The sequence below is a fragment of the Mirounga leonina genome, unplaced genomic scaffold (genome assembly GCF_011800145.1).
Source record: "Mirounga leonina isolate KUSES-001 unplaced genomic scaffold, KU_Mleo_1.0 Mir_200, whole genome shotgun sequence".
NCBI classification, from domain to species: Eukaryota; Metazoa; Chordata; class Mammalia; order Carnivora; family Phocidae; genus Mirounga; species Mirounga leonina.
Window position 1 is genome coordinate 516,622 of NW_023270503.1, and position 18,295 is coordinate 534,916.

General features: G+C 40.2%; 1 protein-coding gene and 1 pseudogene across 2 annotated transcripts in view; one reads left to right on the forward strand and one right to left on the reverse strand.

The window, feature by feature from the left end:
• Nucleotides 1–18,295, reverse strand: part of LOC118025178 (olfactory receptor 139) — a 274,130-nt gene that overhangs the window by 44,256 nt on the left and 211,579 nt on the right. The window lies entirely within an intron of this gene.
• Nucleotides 3,687–4,809, forward strand: LOC118025184 (annotated as a pseudogene).

Genomic DNA, 18,295 nt, shown 5'->3' on the forward strand with positions numbered 1-18,295 from the left:
TGGGGGTGTCTTTGGGTCTAAAATGAGTCTCTTGCAGACAGCATATCGATGGGTATTGTTTTTTAATCCAGTCTGATAGCCTGTGTCTTTTGATTGGGGCCTTTAGCCCATTTACATTCAGGGTAACTATTGAAAGATAGGAATTTAGTGCCATTGTATTGCCTGTAAGGTGACTTTTACTGTATACTGTCTGTGTTCCTTTCTGGTCTATGTTGCTTTTAGGCTCTCTCTTTGTTTAGAGGACCCCTTTCAAGATTTCCTGTAGGGCTGGTTTTGTGTTTGCAAATTCCTTTAGTTTTTGTTTGTCCTGGAAGCTTTTTATCTCTCCTTCTATTTTCAGTGACAGCCTAGCTGGATATAGTATTCTTGGCTGCATAATTTTCTCATTTAGTGCTCTGAATATATCCTGCCAGTCCTTTCTGGCCTGCCAGGTCTCTGTGGATAGGTCTGTTGCCAATCTAATGTTTCTACCCTTGTAGGTTACATATCTCTCCTCCCGAGCTGCTTTCAGGATATTCTCTTTATCTATGAGACTCGTAAATTTTACTATTAGATGTTGGGGTGTTGACCTATTTTTATTGATTTTGAGAGGGGTTCTCTGTGCTTCCTGGATTTTGATGCCTGTTTCCTTCCCCAAATTAGGGATGTTCTCTGCTATAATTTGCTCCATTATACCTTCTGCCCCTCTCTCTCCTTCTCCTAGGATCCCAATTATTCTAATGTTGTTTCGTCTTATGGTATCGCTTATCTCTCGAATTCTGCCCTCGTGATCCAGTAGTTGTTTATCTCTCTTTATCTCAGCTTCTTTATTTTCCATCATTTGGTCTTCTATCTCACTGATTCTCTCTTCAGCCTCATCTATCCTAGCACTTAGAGCCCCCATTTTTTATTGCACCTCATTAATAGCCTTTTTGTTTTGACTTGGTTAGATTTTAGTTCTTGTATTTCTCCAGAAAGGGTTTCTCTAATAACTTCCATGCTTTTTTCAAGCCCAGCTAGTATCTTTAAAGTGATGATTCTGAACTCTAGATCTGATATCGTACTAATGTCCATATTGAGTAGGTCCCTGGCAGTTCGTACTACCTCTTGTTCTTTTTGTTGAGGTGATTTTTTCCATCTTGTCATTTTGTCCAGAGGAGAATAGATGAATGAGAGAACAAAATGCTAACAGGGTAACAACGTCCCCAGAAAATATACTCTAAACAAATCAGAAAAGACATGAAGCTGTGGGAAAAGAAAGGGAAAGAGAGAAAATAGAAAAAGAAAAAAAAGAGAGAAAAAGATAAAGATAAAGATAAAAACAAAGCAAAACAGAACAAAATGAAAAAAAAAACAGAATGTGATCAAATATGATCAGGCTGGTATATAGATCAGTGCCACACACTAGATTTGGGGTGTATTTTGGTCTGTTAGAAGAAAGTGCCTCCCAAAATTTTAAAGAAAGTAAAACTTATATATGTACAAAAATAAGGGTTTATATGATTAAGGGATGGAATATGACTGTAAAGATGAAAAGTATAAAAAATTTTATAAAAGGAATTGATAAGAAGTTGTTTGAAAAAAGAAAGAAGAGGATTTAAAAAAAAAGAAAAAATAAGGGAGAGAATGTGATGAGGCAGGGGAGTAGAAAAAAAACATACACTAGAGATTTAGGGTATATTTTGATCTGTTAGAAGAAACTATCTCAAGATTTCAAAGAGAGAACAACTTATATATATGTGCCAAAAATATGGGTAACTACTATGAAGGGATAGAATATGACTCTAAAAATGAAAAATAAAAATGTTTTTTAAAAAAGGGATTGATAAGATGTTGGTTGAAAAAGGAAAAAAGAAAAGTTCAAAAAAAAATTTTTAAAATTAACTTTGAAAGACTAAAGAATCATGGGAAAAAAGCCATGGATTCTATGTGCAGTATTCCCCTAGCGCTGGTGTTCTGCCATTCTCATTGATCAGTAAACTTGGTCTTGGCTGGCTGTTCTCGCTGATCTTCTGGGGGAGGGACCTGTTGCCGTGCTTTCCAAATGTCTTTGCCAGAGGTGGAATTGCCCCGCCCTTGCCCCCTCCCGGCTAAGTAATCTGCTCGGGTTTGCTCTCTTAGCTTTTGTTCCCTGCAAGTTTTCCGTACAGCTTTCGGGGAGGAGAGTGAAAATGGCGGCCTCCCAATCTCCGCCTCGTAGGAGCCAAGAACTCAGGGCCCGCTCCTCAGTGAGCCCCCAGAGAAAAGCCATCAGTCCCTCCCATCTCCCCGGTCTCCAGCCGCACTCCATGCTCACCCGCCCTGTGACCCCGCATTTCTATCTCTGGCACCCGACCCCGGGTGGAGTCTCCAAACCCAGCAGATCCCTGCGGTGCGCTCCCGCGCCGCTCCTCTTGGGGGAAGAAGGAGAGTCTCCCCAGATCTGCCGCTTGTTGGGTCCCTGCTGGAGGAGCAGTGGCCCGACTGTGCCACTGATCACGGTTTATGGCAACCCCGAGCTGAGAGCCCGCGCCTCGGCTCCGTCTCTGCAGCCGGCTTTCCCGCTCCGATACCTGGGAGCTCTGCCGCACTCAGGCACCCCCGGTCTTTCTGTGACCCTGAGGGTCCTGAGACCACACTGTCCCGCGAGGGCTCCACCCCCTGCTTAGCCACCAAAGTGATGTCCCGCAGCAGAGCAGACTTTTAAAAGTTCTGATTTTGTGCTCCGTGGTTCTATCACTTGCCAGAAGTGGCTGACGGAGGCCCCTCCCCTGCCATCTATCCTCCTGAATATCGCCTCGGATTCACTTCTCTGCACGTCCTACCTTCCAGAAAGTGGTCGCTTTTCTGTTCAGAGTTGTTGCTATTCTTTTCTTTGATCTCCTTTTGAGTTTGTAGGTGTTCAGAATGGTTTGATCCCTATCCAGCTGAATTCCTGAGAGGAGACGAAATCCAGGTCTCCTACTCCTCCGCCATCTTGCCTAAAAAAAAATTAAATGAATTGGAAGGTGAAAGCCACAATTTTTTCCTAAGCTAAGGAAAGTTTACATTACATGAAAATTATATTTACATTGACAGTTTAAAATAATTTGTATAAGAAGTATATGAGACTAGAGCCTACACCTGGAAGTACATTATTGACTATCCACCTCCCCCCTTTTTATTTCAGTTGTAGCTGCTTTATTTGGTTTGGGGACTGTTCTTGAATTGATTGTTTAAATTAGGAGCAGATAGTATACCAAAGTTACTTTACTTTTGGCCTGCTGCTTTTCACTTCCTAATTTTGTTTATCTTGACATTTTTCTTACTTATTTGCCATATACTTATTCCTTTGTAATATACTTAAAAGGACTTATGATACATTCTTTTGTTTCTATTTTACTACCTATTCACTTTTATTTTTAGCATCATATTTCCCCAAATCTCTTCATACAGGTTGTTGATAGGAAGACCTCATTCCTTGATTATAGGGAACACTGGAAGAAAGGATTTATATATCTTTCACAAGAAGGGGGAATACCAAGGTAGTTGTAGTGTAACTCACCTGGAACTTGGGTGAGGACAATGAGGTGAAGACAGAGGGTTAATGAGTGAGGTATGGCCTAAGGAGTGGAAAAATACCTACTAGGGACACTTGGGAATTTACCCTGGGGCTTGGCATTTGAGATTGAGTTGATATATTTTCCATGAATAACTAAGTTGAGAACACTGATCCCTTTCAGGGACCCATGGGTGCAGAATCCAGGACCAATGGAACAGCTGTTACTGAGTTCATCCTGCTGGGCTTGGTGGAGACACCAGGGCTACGACCAGTTGTCTTTGTAGTCTTCCTCTTTGCCTACCTGGTCACAGTCGGAGGCAACGTCAGCATCCTGGCTGCCATCTTGGTGGAACCCAAACTCCACACCCCCATGTATTTCTTCCTGGGGAGCCTATCAATGCTGGATGTTGGGTGCATCCCTGTCACTGTTCCCTTGATGTTGGCTCATCTCCTGTCCCACAAGTGTACAATTCCCTATGGAGCCTGCCTCACACAGCTTTTCTTCTTTCATCAGTTGGCTGGTGTTGACTGCTTCCTGCTGACAGCCATGACCTATGACTGATTCCTGGCCACCTGTCAGCCCCTTACCTACAGCACCTGAATGAGCCAGACAGTCCAGAGGATATTGGTGTCTGTGTCCTGGGCTTTAGCCTTCACCAATGCACTGACCCACATAGTAGCCATAGCCACACTCAACTTCTGTGGTCCCAGTGTGATCAATCACTTCTATTGTGACCTCCCACAGCTCTTCCAGCTCTCCTGCTCCAGCACCCAGCTCAACGAGCTGCTGCTCTTTGGTCTGGGTATCCTCATGGCAGGTGCACCTGTGATTCTCATTGTGACCTCCTACATCCATGTGGCAGCTGCAGTTCTATGAATCCACTCTGCTGAGGGCAGAAAGAAAGCTTTCTCTACATGTGGCCCCCACCTCACCATGGTGGGCATATTCTATGGGACAGGTGTCTTCAGTTACATGAGGCTGGGCTCAGTGGAGGCCTCAGACAAGGACAAAGGGATTGGCATCCTCAACACTGTCATCAGCCCTATGCTGAACCCACTGATCTACAGCCTCTGGAACCATGACTTGCAGGGGGCTCTGTGGCAGGTGCTCACAGGAAAGTGAGCCCTTGTATGAGGAGTGTATCAGAAGGGTAGAACCACAGCAAGTGTTTCCTAGATCCTTGAGCAAAATGACTTTTGTTAGGAAGTAAGACTTCTTGTTCTCCAAGGAGGCTCCACCTGATAAAGTGTGCATTTCTGTAGACCAGAATCCTTGGCTAGTTGCCTTTTGGTCCTAGCTACCCTTTCCACTCCAGATGGAAGTGGAACCCAGGAAGCTCTGTATCCTGGGAGACTCATGGTCCTACAGACAGAACCTTTTGTTTATTTTCTGCTGAAGTCCCTAAAAATACTCCAGCAAAGATTCTCTCCAAACTGGAATATGGAAAGTCACAGCTTGGTACCAAGTATTAGTATATCCCCCTGTCTGGCTTCCCCTGAAACAGCTCCCCTGACTTGCTTTGACACAAGGATCCCACACAAGATTCTAGACCTAATACAGTATAATTTGAGACATTGAGTACTCCATCTACGTTGCAAGATTCTAGGGTATTTATCAGTGAAGAGTTTATACTTCCTTTGGGACTTCTCATTTTTTTTCTAAAATGGAAATATCATTCATTGATTTTAAATTTCCCATTAGAAATTATGTTTATAAAAATGAAAACAAAACAAAATTTTACCAGTGGAAAATGAAAGTCAAATCTTCACCCTCTGCATCCAAGCCCTTCATAATTCAATTTCCAGAAGAAACCACTATTAAGAATTTGGTGCTTCCCCTCCTACACTGTTGGTGGGAATGCAAGCTGGTGCAGCCACTCTGGAAGACAGTATGGAGGTTCCTCAAAAAGTTGAAAATAGAGCTACCATATGATCCAGCAATTGCACTACTGGACATTTACCCCAAAGATACAAATGTAGGGATCCAAAGGGGTACGTGCACCCTGATGTTTATAGCAGCAATGTCCACAATAGCCAAACTGTGGAAAGAGCCAAGATGTCCATCGACAGATGAATGGATAAAGAAGAAGTGGTATATATATACAATGGAATACTATGCAGCCATCAAAAGGAATGAGATCTTGCCATTTGCAACGATGTGCGTGTTATGCTGAGTGAAATAAGTCAATCAGAGAAAGACATGTGTCATATGACCTCACTGATATGAGGAATTCTTAATCGCAGGAAACAAACTGAGGGTTGCTGGAGTGGGGGTGGGGGTGGTGGGAAGGATGGGGTGGCTGGGTGATAGACATTGGGGAGGGTATGTGCTATGGTGAGTGCCGTGAAGTGTGCAAGACTGTTGAATCACAGATCTGTACCTCTGAAACAAATAATACATTATATGTTAAAAAGAAAAAAAAAGAAGAAGATAGCAGGAGGGGAAGATGAACCATGAGAGACAATGGACTCTGAAGAACAAACTGAGGGTTCTAGAGGGGAGGGGGGTGGGAGGATGGGTTAACCTGGTGATGGGTATTAAAGAGGGCATGTTCTGCATGGAGCACTGGGTGTTATACACAAACAATGAATCATGGAACACTACATCAAAAACTAATGATGTATGGTGATTAACATAACAATAAAAATGTTTAAAAAAAGGATTTGGTGCTTCCCTCCTAGTTTTTTATACATACATTAGTACATTTACATATTTTTATATCAATATAAAAATATTTATGTGTATGTCATATCTATAGGGGCATGTTATGCCATGTCTTTTTTGTTTACACATTACTTGGTAGACTTTATTCTCTATCAAAATATTTAAAAACTTACCTTATCTATTTTAATATCTGCCTAGTGTTAATTTATGAGTTAACCATAATTTACTTAACCGTATTTCTTCTGATAGTTTATATTGTTTCTAGATTTACTGCAATTATGATCAATAATATAAATAATATTCTTCAAATATGTGTTTTTATTAGCTTGCAAGCGTTTCCATAAGTTCTAATTAGTAAGATTCCTGAGTTGAAAAAAATAAAAACAGATTTTCTTATATATATTTCCCCCGATCCCACAAAAAATTCACTCTTTTATTGTTACAATGGTGAGTAAAACGTCTTGCTCCCCACAGCTTTGTAAACAGTAACTATTATAAATTAGTTCTTCTAATCTTTGACATTATAATGGTTGAAAAATACTAATTATTATTTTAGTATGCATTTCTTTGACATCCCATAAGGTTGAATATATTTTCAAATGTTTATTATCCATGATGTGGACTAAACTGTGTCCCACCAAAATTCATATGTTGAAGCCCTAACCCCCACTGTGATTGTAAATGGAAGAGGGTGTTTAGGAAATAATTAAGGCTAAATGAGATTAATTAGGAAGTATTACTGAGGTATTTTAGGAAGTAATTAAGGTTAAATTAGGTTGTGGCCCTTACCTGCTGGACTGTGACCTATAAGAGAGGAAGAAACATGCCACATGAGGCCACAGCAGGAAGGCAGCCATCTGTGAGCCAGGAAGAGAGCCCACACCAGAACCTGACCATGCTGACACCTGACCTTGGACTTCTAGCCTCCAGAACGTGAAAAAATAAATTTCTGTTGTTTAATTTAAAACACCCAGTCTATGGTATTTTGTTATGGAGGCCTGAGCTAACTAATACAATCCATTAGTCTTTCTTCACTTGGAATTAATTTTTCCCAAGTTTATTGAGGAATAGTTGACAAATATAATTGTATATTTCAAAGTATAAAACATGATGATATGTATACACTCACACACACACACGAAATAATTACCAAGAACAAGCTAATTAACACATCCTTTACTTCACATAGTTAATTCATGTGTGTATATGTGTGGTGAGAATGTTTAATATCCACTCAAATTTCAAGTATACAATACTGTATTATCAACTGTAGTAACCACGCTGTACATTAGATCCTCAGAACTTATTCATCTTATAACTGAAAGCCTGTGCCCTTTGCCCTACTCTCCCCATGCTGCCCTCACCCCAGTCCCTGGCAACCACCCTTCTACTCTCTGTTTCTATGAAGCTGGCTTTTTTTTTTTTTTTTTTTTTTGCTTTTAAGATTCCACATACACGTGATACCATACCAAATTTGTCTTTCTCTTTCTGGCTTATTTCACTTAGCATAATGCTATCAAACTCCATCCTCACTATCAGAAGTGTCAGGAGTTCCGTTGTGTGTGTGTGTGTGTGTGTGTGTGTATCAGTATCTATCTATATATCACATTTTCTTTATCTAATCATCTGTCAAAGGACATTAAGTTATTTCCATATCTTGGCTGTTGTGAATAACACTGCAGTGAACATGGAAATACAGATACCCTTTTGAGATAATTATTTCATTTCTTCATATCTATAGCCAGAAGTAGGACTGCTGGATCATACAGTAGTTCTATTTTTAGTTTTTTGAGGAACTCCCATACTGTTTTCCATAGTGACTCTACCAATTTTCATTGCCACAAAGGGAGCACAAGGTTTGTTTTTTCTCCACATCTCATCAACACTATCTCTTGTCTTTTTGTTAATAGCCATCCTGACAGGTGTGAGGTAATATCTCATGATAGTTTTAATGTGCTGATGATTAGGGATGCTGAGCACCTTTTCAAGTACCTGATGGCCATTTGGACGTCTCTTTGGAAAAATGTCGATTCAGATCCTTTGCCCATTTTTAAAATTGGGTTATTTGTTTTTCTTACTGTGTTGAGTGAGTTCTTTATATATTTTTTATATTAACTCCCCTTATCAAATATATGGCTTGCAAATACTTTCTCCCATGTCATAGGTTGCCTTTTCAATTTATTAATAGCTTCCTTTGCTGCACAGATGCTTTTTAGTTCAACATTGGCAAAGACCACAGGGGTCTTTAGTGGCCCAAACAGTGGCAGCTAGGGTTATTGGGGTCCTTGGTGGTAAAGGCTACCAGCATTCTCCTGTTTTCCTATTTGCCCATGGAGGTAAGCTCTAGCCCTCTCGGCACCAGGTCTGGTGGGCTGGCAGTCACGGTGGCCACAAGGCCAGGGTCCTGGGATCAAGGGCTTGCTGTGGTGGTAGTGTTGGTGTCTGACACATGAACACAGAACCAGGGCCTGGGTTTCTGGGGCTCACAGTGACTCAGACTCTGAGAGGGAAGGGAAAGGCTGCAGTGGCTAGCCCAGGGATACCAAGGGGCAATGGTGGCTTGGGCCCAGGTGGCAGGGTGCAGTAGCAGTTTGGCCCTGGCGATGCTGGGTGAGAACTGACTCAGGACCCCAGCAACAGCACAGTCCTGGTGACGGTGGATCAAAGCCCTGACTCAGGACCTGGGGCATAAGAGCACTGAGTCAAGGTCATAATTCTTTACAGTGAGAATAAGCAGATATAACTGGAGAGCAAGATGGTTACACTGGAGGCAGCAGCTGGAAGTCAATCCCATTGTTGTGGACTAAGGTACTGGGGTGGTGAGAGGCTGCTATTACTGAGAGAAGGATGCCTTAGGCTCATCCTGGAGCATAGTCCATGGCATATTAGAAGCAATATTGGTCACAAACAACAGTATAAACAAGTATATTGTTTGGTGGACAAGGGTTAATTGGACAGGGGTGGAAGAGTCAATCACATAGCATAATTGTTGAGATCATGTACCTTGGAATCAGACAAATGCAAGTTTGAGCCCCAACTCCTCAAAGCCCTAAGTATGTGGCCTTAGGCAAATTACTGAGTCACTCTGAACCTCAATCATTTATGTCTAAAATGGGAATAGTAAAGATACCTACTTCATGGAATTGTTGTAAGCGTTGATTGGGATTTAGTGTATATAAATCTTATAGTGTGGGGTCATGTTCATGTTATCAATTATTATTATGTTAATAACATTGGTGGTCTCCTACTAGGAACTCTACGTGTGTTATTTCATTTAATCCTCCCAACAACCTTTTTATTCCACAAATAAGGAAACTGGGGTCCAAAGAGGTTTAGTAGTTGCTAATAGCTGGAAGAGCAGGTCTATCTGTCTACAAAGTCCAGCAGGCTTCCCAAAGAGAGTAAGCAATCACATGGACTTAGGTGAGTTATTAATGAGGAAGACGTAAGAGTTCAAGGTTTACACTATACAACCTCTCCAACTTCCTCTCTCATCATCTCTATCACTGAATTCTTATTTTCTAAGGGCCTGGCCCAGATAATCATGGTGGGGGCAACTTCCCAGGGGTCCCCTGGTCCCTCCCAGCACAGCACAATGCTTCAATCAACTCTCTCAGGATCATTTTGGGACTCCCAAGACACAGTGCCTGTGGCCCTCACTAACAAGGCCCTAGGGGGGGGGATGTATTTTGATCCTGGGGATTCATTAAGAATTGCAAGTTGGAAAGGGCATCCCCAGTTTTTGCCTCTTCTCTTGGGTTTCTTCCTCATCCCCAGATCCAAGGCAGGTTTCCTCCTCATCCCCAGTTTAGGAGTCAGCTTGTCTCTGCCCCCAAATCCTGTCTGGACCAGGCATGTGGGAGAGCAAGACCTAGACTGGGGACCCAGATTCAGGGGTGACTCCGTGTCTAGTTCCCTGGATGACCTTGGGAAAGCAAAGATCCCCCTTATGTCCCCTTCTATTAAATGGAGTTATTAGAATAACTGCCCCATCTATCCTCGTAGATCAGTGTGGGGTATGGAGATAAAGATTTGGAGAAATTCTATATCACCACAGAGGTATGAGGCACCACTGTTTTACTACTGCTCTATTTATTAGGACTTGTATTATTTAGTTAGCTCTCCCCACCTCCTCCTCCCTGCTCTTGGGCAACTTTAAGGACTCAAGAGGATTGCCCTGTGGTGGAGAAGTCCCATGACAGAGATGGTCTCTATCTAATTTCCATATATATACCCCCTCTTGACCCCCACCCCTGGAGTAGCTGACCAAGCTTGTACAGATTCTCACCCCCCCTTACATCCTTTCCCATGCAACCTCACTGGTCTACGTGTGGTTACAGGTGAGTTTTCTCATGGCCCTCCCTCTGCTCTTGTGTAAAATGGAAGGAAATTTACTTGTTACTGAGTAAGTCAAACCTCCTGGTTTTACAGGTGCAGCAACCAAAGTCTCAAAAGCAAAAATAAGAGACGTGCTCAGGATCAGGTGAGTGGAAGAGCTGGGACTATTACCCAGAGACTGAGGTTCCCCTTCCAGGCATCTTTGCCAATGCCCTCTTTTCTAGATGAAGTTTTTCTTCTGACTGTAAGGGATGAGTGGGATGAGATTCAGTGTTCAACTTCCCTGCCCAGAACCCAATCCTTGTTGGGTGGCCTCACCAATTCACTGAGCCCAACACTACTACATGGAGAACCCACAGGGACTTCAGAGCAGGGAATTCCCACACCATTGAGGGAAGCCTGGGACTCATATGGACCCCCAAGAGTGGTGATCTAGAAGGGCTTCCTTATCAGTTATAACTCTTGTGATTTGGTTAGCCACAGACTAATTAATCCTAGACTGATCCTAGATCAATAGTTGGGTGAACAACCCAGAATTTAGAAGATCTTATGTAAGCTTCATCCCTCGTTGACCGAGGGCCAGACAGAAGCTACTAGGGGAGCATATCATTCTGACTCATGACTTACTCGTTTTTGAGGAATATGTCTTCTGATTGTAGAAAATATGTGAGAAATTTATATAAAAATCTGTAAGTCAGTGTATAGATAGCTACATGCACCGCATGCTCCATCTAGATAAGTCATTCCTACAACTGTCACTTGTGCCTTTCATTTGATTCTACATTGTCCAAATCATACCAATCCTTCAAAGTCTAGAACTAATTCCCACTTGTCCAGAAACCCTTTCTTCACTACTATATCCCACAATGATGCCTTCTTTGTCAGAAAACCTATTTGTCAATGAGTGCTGTATTCATTTATGAAATGGTGTATAACTAAAATGAGTTTATGTACATATTTCCTAAATTCAGACATGAATCTCATGCTTCAATTGGACTGAGAGAACAACACTAAATCACTAAATGATTGTGCTAGAAGGTACAGTAGTAAGTGCCATGTAGAATACAACTAAAGTGTGTTGGGAATATTGAAGATGCAAATATCACTTTAAAATGGGCATACATCAGGAAGACATTTCTAGAAGAGGAAGTATTTGAGCTGAGTCTTGAAAACTTTGACCATGTGACAATGGAAGACAGATATTCTATATAGTGAAAATAGCAAAAGCAAAGGTGGGGATGTAGGAAGTCAGAGTTTGCAATCTGATGACATGGGTTAAAATAAAAAGGGGAAATTGGGCAACTGGGGACTGTGGGTGTGATCCAACCAAGGCACCTGTTTGAACCTGAGCAACTGCAGCCTGCAAGGCAAGACTTTGGGATCTGCAAGGGCACAGCTACAGCGGGAGTGGGTCTTTGAGTCATAAGCATGAGTCAGAAATAGATTCAGAGAGAATTCAGAACTACCTGGCTTCATGATCCTTCAGATGCCTTGGGTTACCTTGAGTGGTGGTATGTATAAAGGTTAAGAGCAGGAGCTCTAGGGTCAGATGACCTGAGTTAAAATCCTGCCTCTGCTACATGCTTTATGTGAGTCGTGTTCTTTCTATAAATTGGGATTGTAAAAGGTATCCATCTCATAGTGAAGGTTGTGAGGAATAAAGGAGTTAATACATATAAAGCACTTGGAACTGTGCACAGGTAATTCTCCTAACAGCTGTTAGCTGCAACTGTTGTCAGAGACTGCCCCGAGGAAATTCTGTCAGTATCAAAGATATTGGGACAACGTGAACTGTACATATCATAGGGGAAGGGGTTTCTGGTTTCTCTTTTGTGCAGTTAGTTCATTGTGATGTGGGACTTAGTAAGCATTTCATGATCATGCCCAGGAGGTTGTACTTCATAAAATATTATAAAAAATAATCTGCATTCATTGTAGACAAACCAGAAAGTAGAGAAGAGTAGAAGATAATAAAATCCATTAGTATTATTACTCAAACCACTAATAAAGTTTAGTATTTCTTTACAGTCTTGTTTCTGTGTGTGAGAGTGCGAGAGTATGAGTGGTATCTGTCTATGTTAATATTGAAATAATACCATGTTGTACAGTTTTGCATCCTGCTTTAGATATCATAAGAATTTAACTTTTTAATTTGTTTTTTGCTTTATGTTTCCTACCAATATACACTGATGGTATATAAGGAATGTACAGATTTTGTATATTTGATTTTTATCTTGCTACTTTTTTCTAATAATTCTTCATTTTTTGTGGACAATCAAAAAACTTGCTTTCTCTTCCTTTTCAATACATAAACTTGATTTTTCTATTTCTTGACATTAATTTCATAATGATTCTAGGACAATTATAAAAATAGTTGTAATGGTGGGGATCCCTCTCTTACTCCTGTTTGTTTTTCTCCATTAGTCTTGTTTTCTCTGCAGTATCCCTCTATTCCTAGATAACTATAGCTGGACGTTTTTTCTTTTAAATCAAGAATGGATTATAACCTGTAAAAAGTACCTTTTAGGCAATTGATCTGATATATTATATGCATACATTTACTTATATTAAATCATCTTCAATTTTTTATAAGAGGTCTCTTAATCATGAGAGATTCTTTTAAATATTCTGATATTTCAAATTTCCTGTAGTTATATTTGGCATTTTGCTTCTGTAGTCACAACTAAAGTTGCTCTCTAGTGATATTTCATATATTTCTTCCAAAAATTTTATATTTTTGGTATCAAATATATGCTAACTTCACAAAAAGTCTATAGGACCTAGAGAGTATGATGCCAAATGAAACAAGTTAGACAAATACCATATGATTTTACTTATATGTAGAATCTAAAAATCAAGACACAACAAAAAGCTCATAAATACAGAGAACAAACTGGTGGTTGTCAGAGGAAAGGGAAGTAGAGGGATGGGCAAAATGGTGAAGGGGAATGGGAGGTACAGGCTTCCAATTATGGAATGAATAAGTCACAGGGATGAAAGGTACAGACACAGAAAATATAGTCAATGGTATTGTATAGCACTGTATGGTGACAGATGGCAGCTACACTTCTGGTGAGCATAACATAACATATAGACTTGTCCAATCACTATGTTGTACCTCTGAAACTTACATAACATTGTCTGTCAACTACAATTTTTTTAAAAAGGTATTGGGAAGCTTAAAATTTTTTCTGGTGCTGCAGGACAGTTTACATAACATGAGAATATTCTATTCATTGAAGTTAAATCAAACATCTCAGTTTTATGAGGCTAGAGATTGCTACCTAGGGTAATTATTTCTTTGACAATTTTTTTGACTTTCTGTCTGTTTCTGGTTTACTTGGGTATTGAGACTGTTCTGGAATATATTTTAATTTATATGTTCCTACAATTGTATCTATTTTATTGAAATTTTCCATTTAAATAATATAGAGTTATAGGGAGTATTCTCTTAAAATTTAATTTTTTCTTTTTCTATCTCTGGCTATCATCCTTTCTAATTCTTTTTTTTTTTTTAAGATTTTATTTATTTTTTAGAGAGCGAGCGAGAGAGAAACAGCATGAGAGGGGAGAGGGTCAGAGGGAGAAGCAGGCTCCCCACTGAGCCGGGAGCCCGATGTGGGACTCGATCCCAGGACTCTGGGATCATGACCTGAGCCGAAGGCAGACGCTTAACCATCTGAGCCACCCAGGCGCCCCCCCCCCCTTTTTTTTAAGATTCATTTATTTATTTGAGAGAGTGAGAGCTTGCATGGTGGAGGAACAGAGGGAGAGGGACAGAGAAACTTAAGCAGACTGCCCTGAGCACAAAGCCCAATGCAGGGCTCGATCTCATGACCCTAAGATCATGACCTGAACAAAAACCATAAGTTGGATGCTTAACCAACTGCACCACCCAGGCACCCCAATAACCCTTCCTTATTCTTAATTGTTTGTATTCATCCCTTTTCTTCTTGCTTATTCTTGCCCAGATGATAGTCTGATTATTTACATAGACCTATATTTTCTTATTTTTTTTTTAAGATTTTATTTATTTATTTGAGAGAGAGAATGAGAGAGAGAGCATGAGAGGGGTGAGGGTCAGAGGGAGAAGCAGACTCCCCGCTGAGCAGGGAGCGTGATGCTGGACTCGATCCCGGGACTCCAGGATCATGACCTGAGCCGAAGGCAGTTGCTTAACCAACTGAGCCACCCAGGTGCCCTTCTTATTATTTTTTAATCTGAGTATAGTTGATACACAATGTTACATTAGTTTGGATGTACACCTTAGGGATTTGACAAGTTTATACATTATGCTATGCTTAACAGAAGTGTAGCTACAGGAGAGCTGCGTGGCTCAGTTGGTTAAGCATCTGCCTTCGGCTCAGGTCATGATCGCAGGGTCCTGGGATCGGGCTCCTTGCTCGGCAGGGAGCCTGCTTCTCCCTATGCCTGCCACTCCTTCTGCTTGTGCTCTCTCTCTCTCAAATAAATAAATAAAATCTTAAAAAAAAAAGTGTAGCTACCATCTGTCCCATTACATTGCTACTACAGTATCCCTGATATATTCCTTATACTGTGTCTTTTATTCCCATGACTCAGTCATTCCATAACTAGAAGATTTGTATCATATGTGTGTGCAAGTGTGTGAGTGTGTGGGTGTGTGTGAGTGTGCTCTTTCCCTTCTTTTTAAAACAAACCAAAGAATACTATATTCCTTCAACCAGTTGTGCTTTCCATTTCATAATATGACTTTGATATCTCTTGAGTCAGCACAGACAGAACTGTTTCCTACAGCTGCATAGTATTCCCTTGTAAGGATATACAAATTAATTTACTCAGCCCTCTCGTGGTGAACACAGGTTATTTTCAATTATTTGCTCTTGAAAACCATGCTGCAACAAATAACCTCATGCATATGTCACCTCTTCTTTGTGACCATATTTGTTGGATAAATTCCCAGAAGTGGAATTTCCAGGTAAAAAGAAAACACATTTGTGATTTTGAAATATAATGCCAAATTGCTTTTTTTAACTTTCATGTCTGCCTTACAACTATCCTACAAATTCTCCTTGTAGCCAAACCTAACCTGCAACCATACAGAGAATGAGATTTGGGGAAATTAAGTTCCAGCTTAGCTAATTTGCCAGAATTTTTGAATTTTAATAGAATCATTAATTTTGGTTATTTTTAGTTTTTTTTTTTATATTTTGAGTCATCCTTACACTATTAAAATTCTTCCATTTTTCCCTAAAGCTTCCCAGTTTAATTTTTATATTTACATTTTTGATCTGTTTAGAATTTATTTTTGCAAAATATATGAGGCATGTGTACAACTTCAGTTTTTCCCAGAGAGATGTACTCCTGTCCTCATAGCACTTATCGAATAGTACATTTTCCCATTCATTTAAGATGCCACTTATATCATGTACTAAATACCTGTATTACATTTCATTTCTCTTTTTTTAAAAGCTCATAAAATGTTATTTTATTTTATATTTTCTCAGCCTTATTGAGGTATAACTGACAAATAAAATTATAATATATTTAAAGTATACAACATGATGGTTTGATATATGTTTACATTGTGAAAGGATTCTCACAATCAAGTTAACACATTCCTCACCTCACATATTTACCTTTTTGTTTGTGTGTGAAAACATATAAGTTCTACTCTCTTAGAAAATTTCAATTATACAGTACAGTGTTATCAACTATAGTCACCATGTTAAACATTACACCCTCAAATTCTCTTTTTTTTTTAAGATTTTATTTATTTATTTGACAGAGAGGGACAGCGAGAGAGGGAGAAGCAGGCTTCCCGCAGAGCAGGGAGCCCGATTCGGGACTCGATCCCAGGACCCCAGGATCATGACCTGAGCTGAAGGCAGATGCTTACCAACTGAGCCACCCAGGCACCCCTAGATCCTCAAATTCTTATTGCTCTTATGGCTGAAAGTTTGTAACTCTTAACCAGCCTCTCCCCATTTCTTATAGTTCTTTTTCTAATGTCTTGATCTGATTATTTAATCACTTTCTTATTTTTTGCTTTTAATGTATATACTTAGGGCTATAACTTTGCTTATGAACACTGATTTAGTGATAATCCATATATTCCAGTGTGTGCTGGTTTCACTCTCCCCTTTTCACCTTTCTCTGATGTTCTTTAGTTTTAGTTTTAATTCCCTCTGGTCCAACTGTTTCTTACAGATTATTTAAAACACTGGGATTTTTTTTTATTATTATGTTATGTTAATCACCATACATTACATCATTAGTTTTTGATGTAGTGTACCATGATTCATTGTTTGCGTATAACACCCAGTGCTCCATGCAGAACGTGCCCTCCTTAAAACTCTTCACCAGACTCACCCATCCTCCAACCCCCCTCCCCTCTAGAACCCTGTTTATTTTTCAGAGTCCATCGTCTCTCATGGTTCGTCTCCCCCTCCAATTCCCCCCCTTCATTCTTCCCCTCCAGCTATCTTTTTTTTTTTTAACATATAATGTATTATTTGTTTCAGAAGTACAGATCTGTGATTCAATAGTCTTACACAATTCACAGCACTCACCATAGCACATACCCTCCCCAATGTCTATCACCCAGCCGTCCCATTCCTCCCACCCCCCACCACTCCAGCAACCCTCAGTTTATTTCCTGAGATTAAGAATTCCTCATATCAGTGAGGTCATATGATACATGCCTTTCTCTGATTGACTTATTTTGCTCAGCATAATACCCTCCAGTTCCATCCACATTGTTGCAAATGGCAAGATTTCATTCCTTTTGATGGCTGCATAATATTCCATTGTGTGTGTGTGTGTGTGTGTGTGTGTATATATATATATATATATATACACACACACACACACACCACATCTCTTTATCCATTCATCTGTCTATGGATATCTTGGTTCTTTCCACAGTTTGGCTATTGTGGACATTGCTGCTATAAACATTGAGATGCATGTACCCCTTCAGATCCTTACATTTGTATCTTTGGGGTAAAGAGATTTATTTTTAAAAAATCATTTTTCCTTAAATTGGATTGCAATTAAATATTATTACCTGTATTCTTAATTCTTTTGGAATTTTCTGAATTTCAGGTTTATACATGCTCTTTTTAAAAAAATTTATTTATTTATTTGAGAGAGAGGGAACAAGAAGGGGAAGGGGGAGAGAGAGAGAGAGAATATCCAGCAGACTCCTTGCTGAGCACAGAGCCCAATGAGGGGTTCAGTCTTACGACCCTGAGATCATGACCTGAGCTAAAATCAAGAGTCACATGCTTAGCCAACTGAGCCACCCAGGTGTCCCAACATGTGCTTTTTTGAAGGGTGAATGTTTCATGGGTATTTGGGAAAGGCATATACACCAATTAGCTTTACCTCCTGAATAATTATATTGAGAGCTTTTACAGCCTTACTTTATTCTGTCAAATTAATCCTATTGTGGACTGAAAGTCACTATAATGCTCCCTCTCTACCACACCTAGTTTATGTGATACTGTAGGTATCTATGGTGATAGCCCCCTTCCTGGAGCAAGTCCTCTATCTAAATTCTTTTATGCAGGGCGCCTGGGTGGCTCAGTCATTAAGCATCTGCCTTCGGCTCAGGTCATGATCCCCGGGTCCTGGGATCGAGCCCCACGTTGGGCTCCCTGCTCCGCAGGAAGCCTGCTTCTCCCTCTCCCACTCCCCCTGCTTGTGTTCCCTCTCTCACTGTGTCTCACTCTGTCAAATAAATAAATAAAATCTTTAAAAATAAATAAATAAATAAATAAATAAATAAATAAATAAATAAATAAATAAAT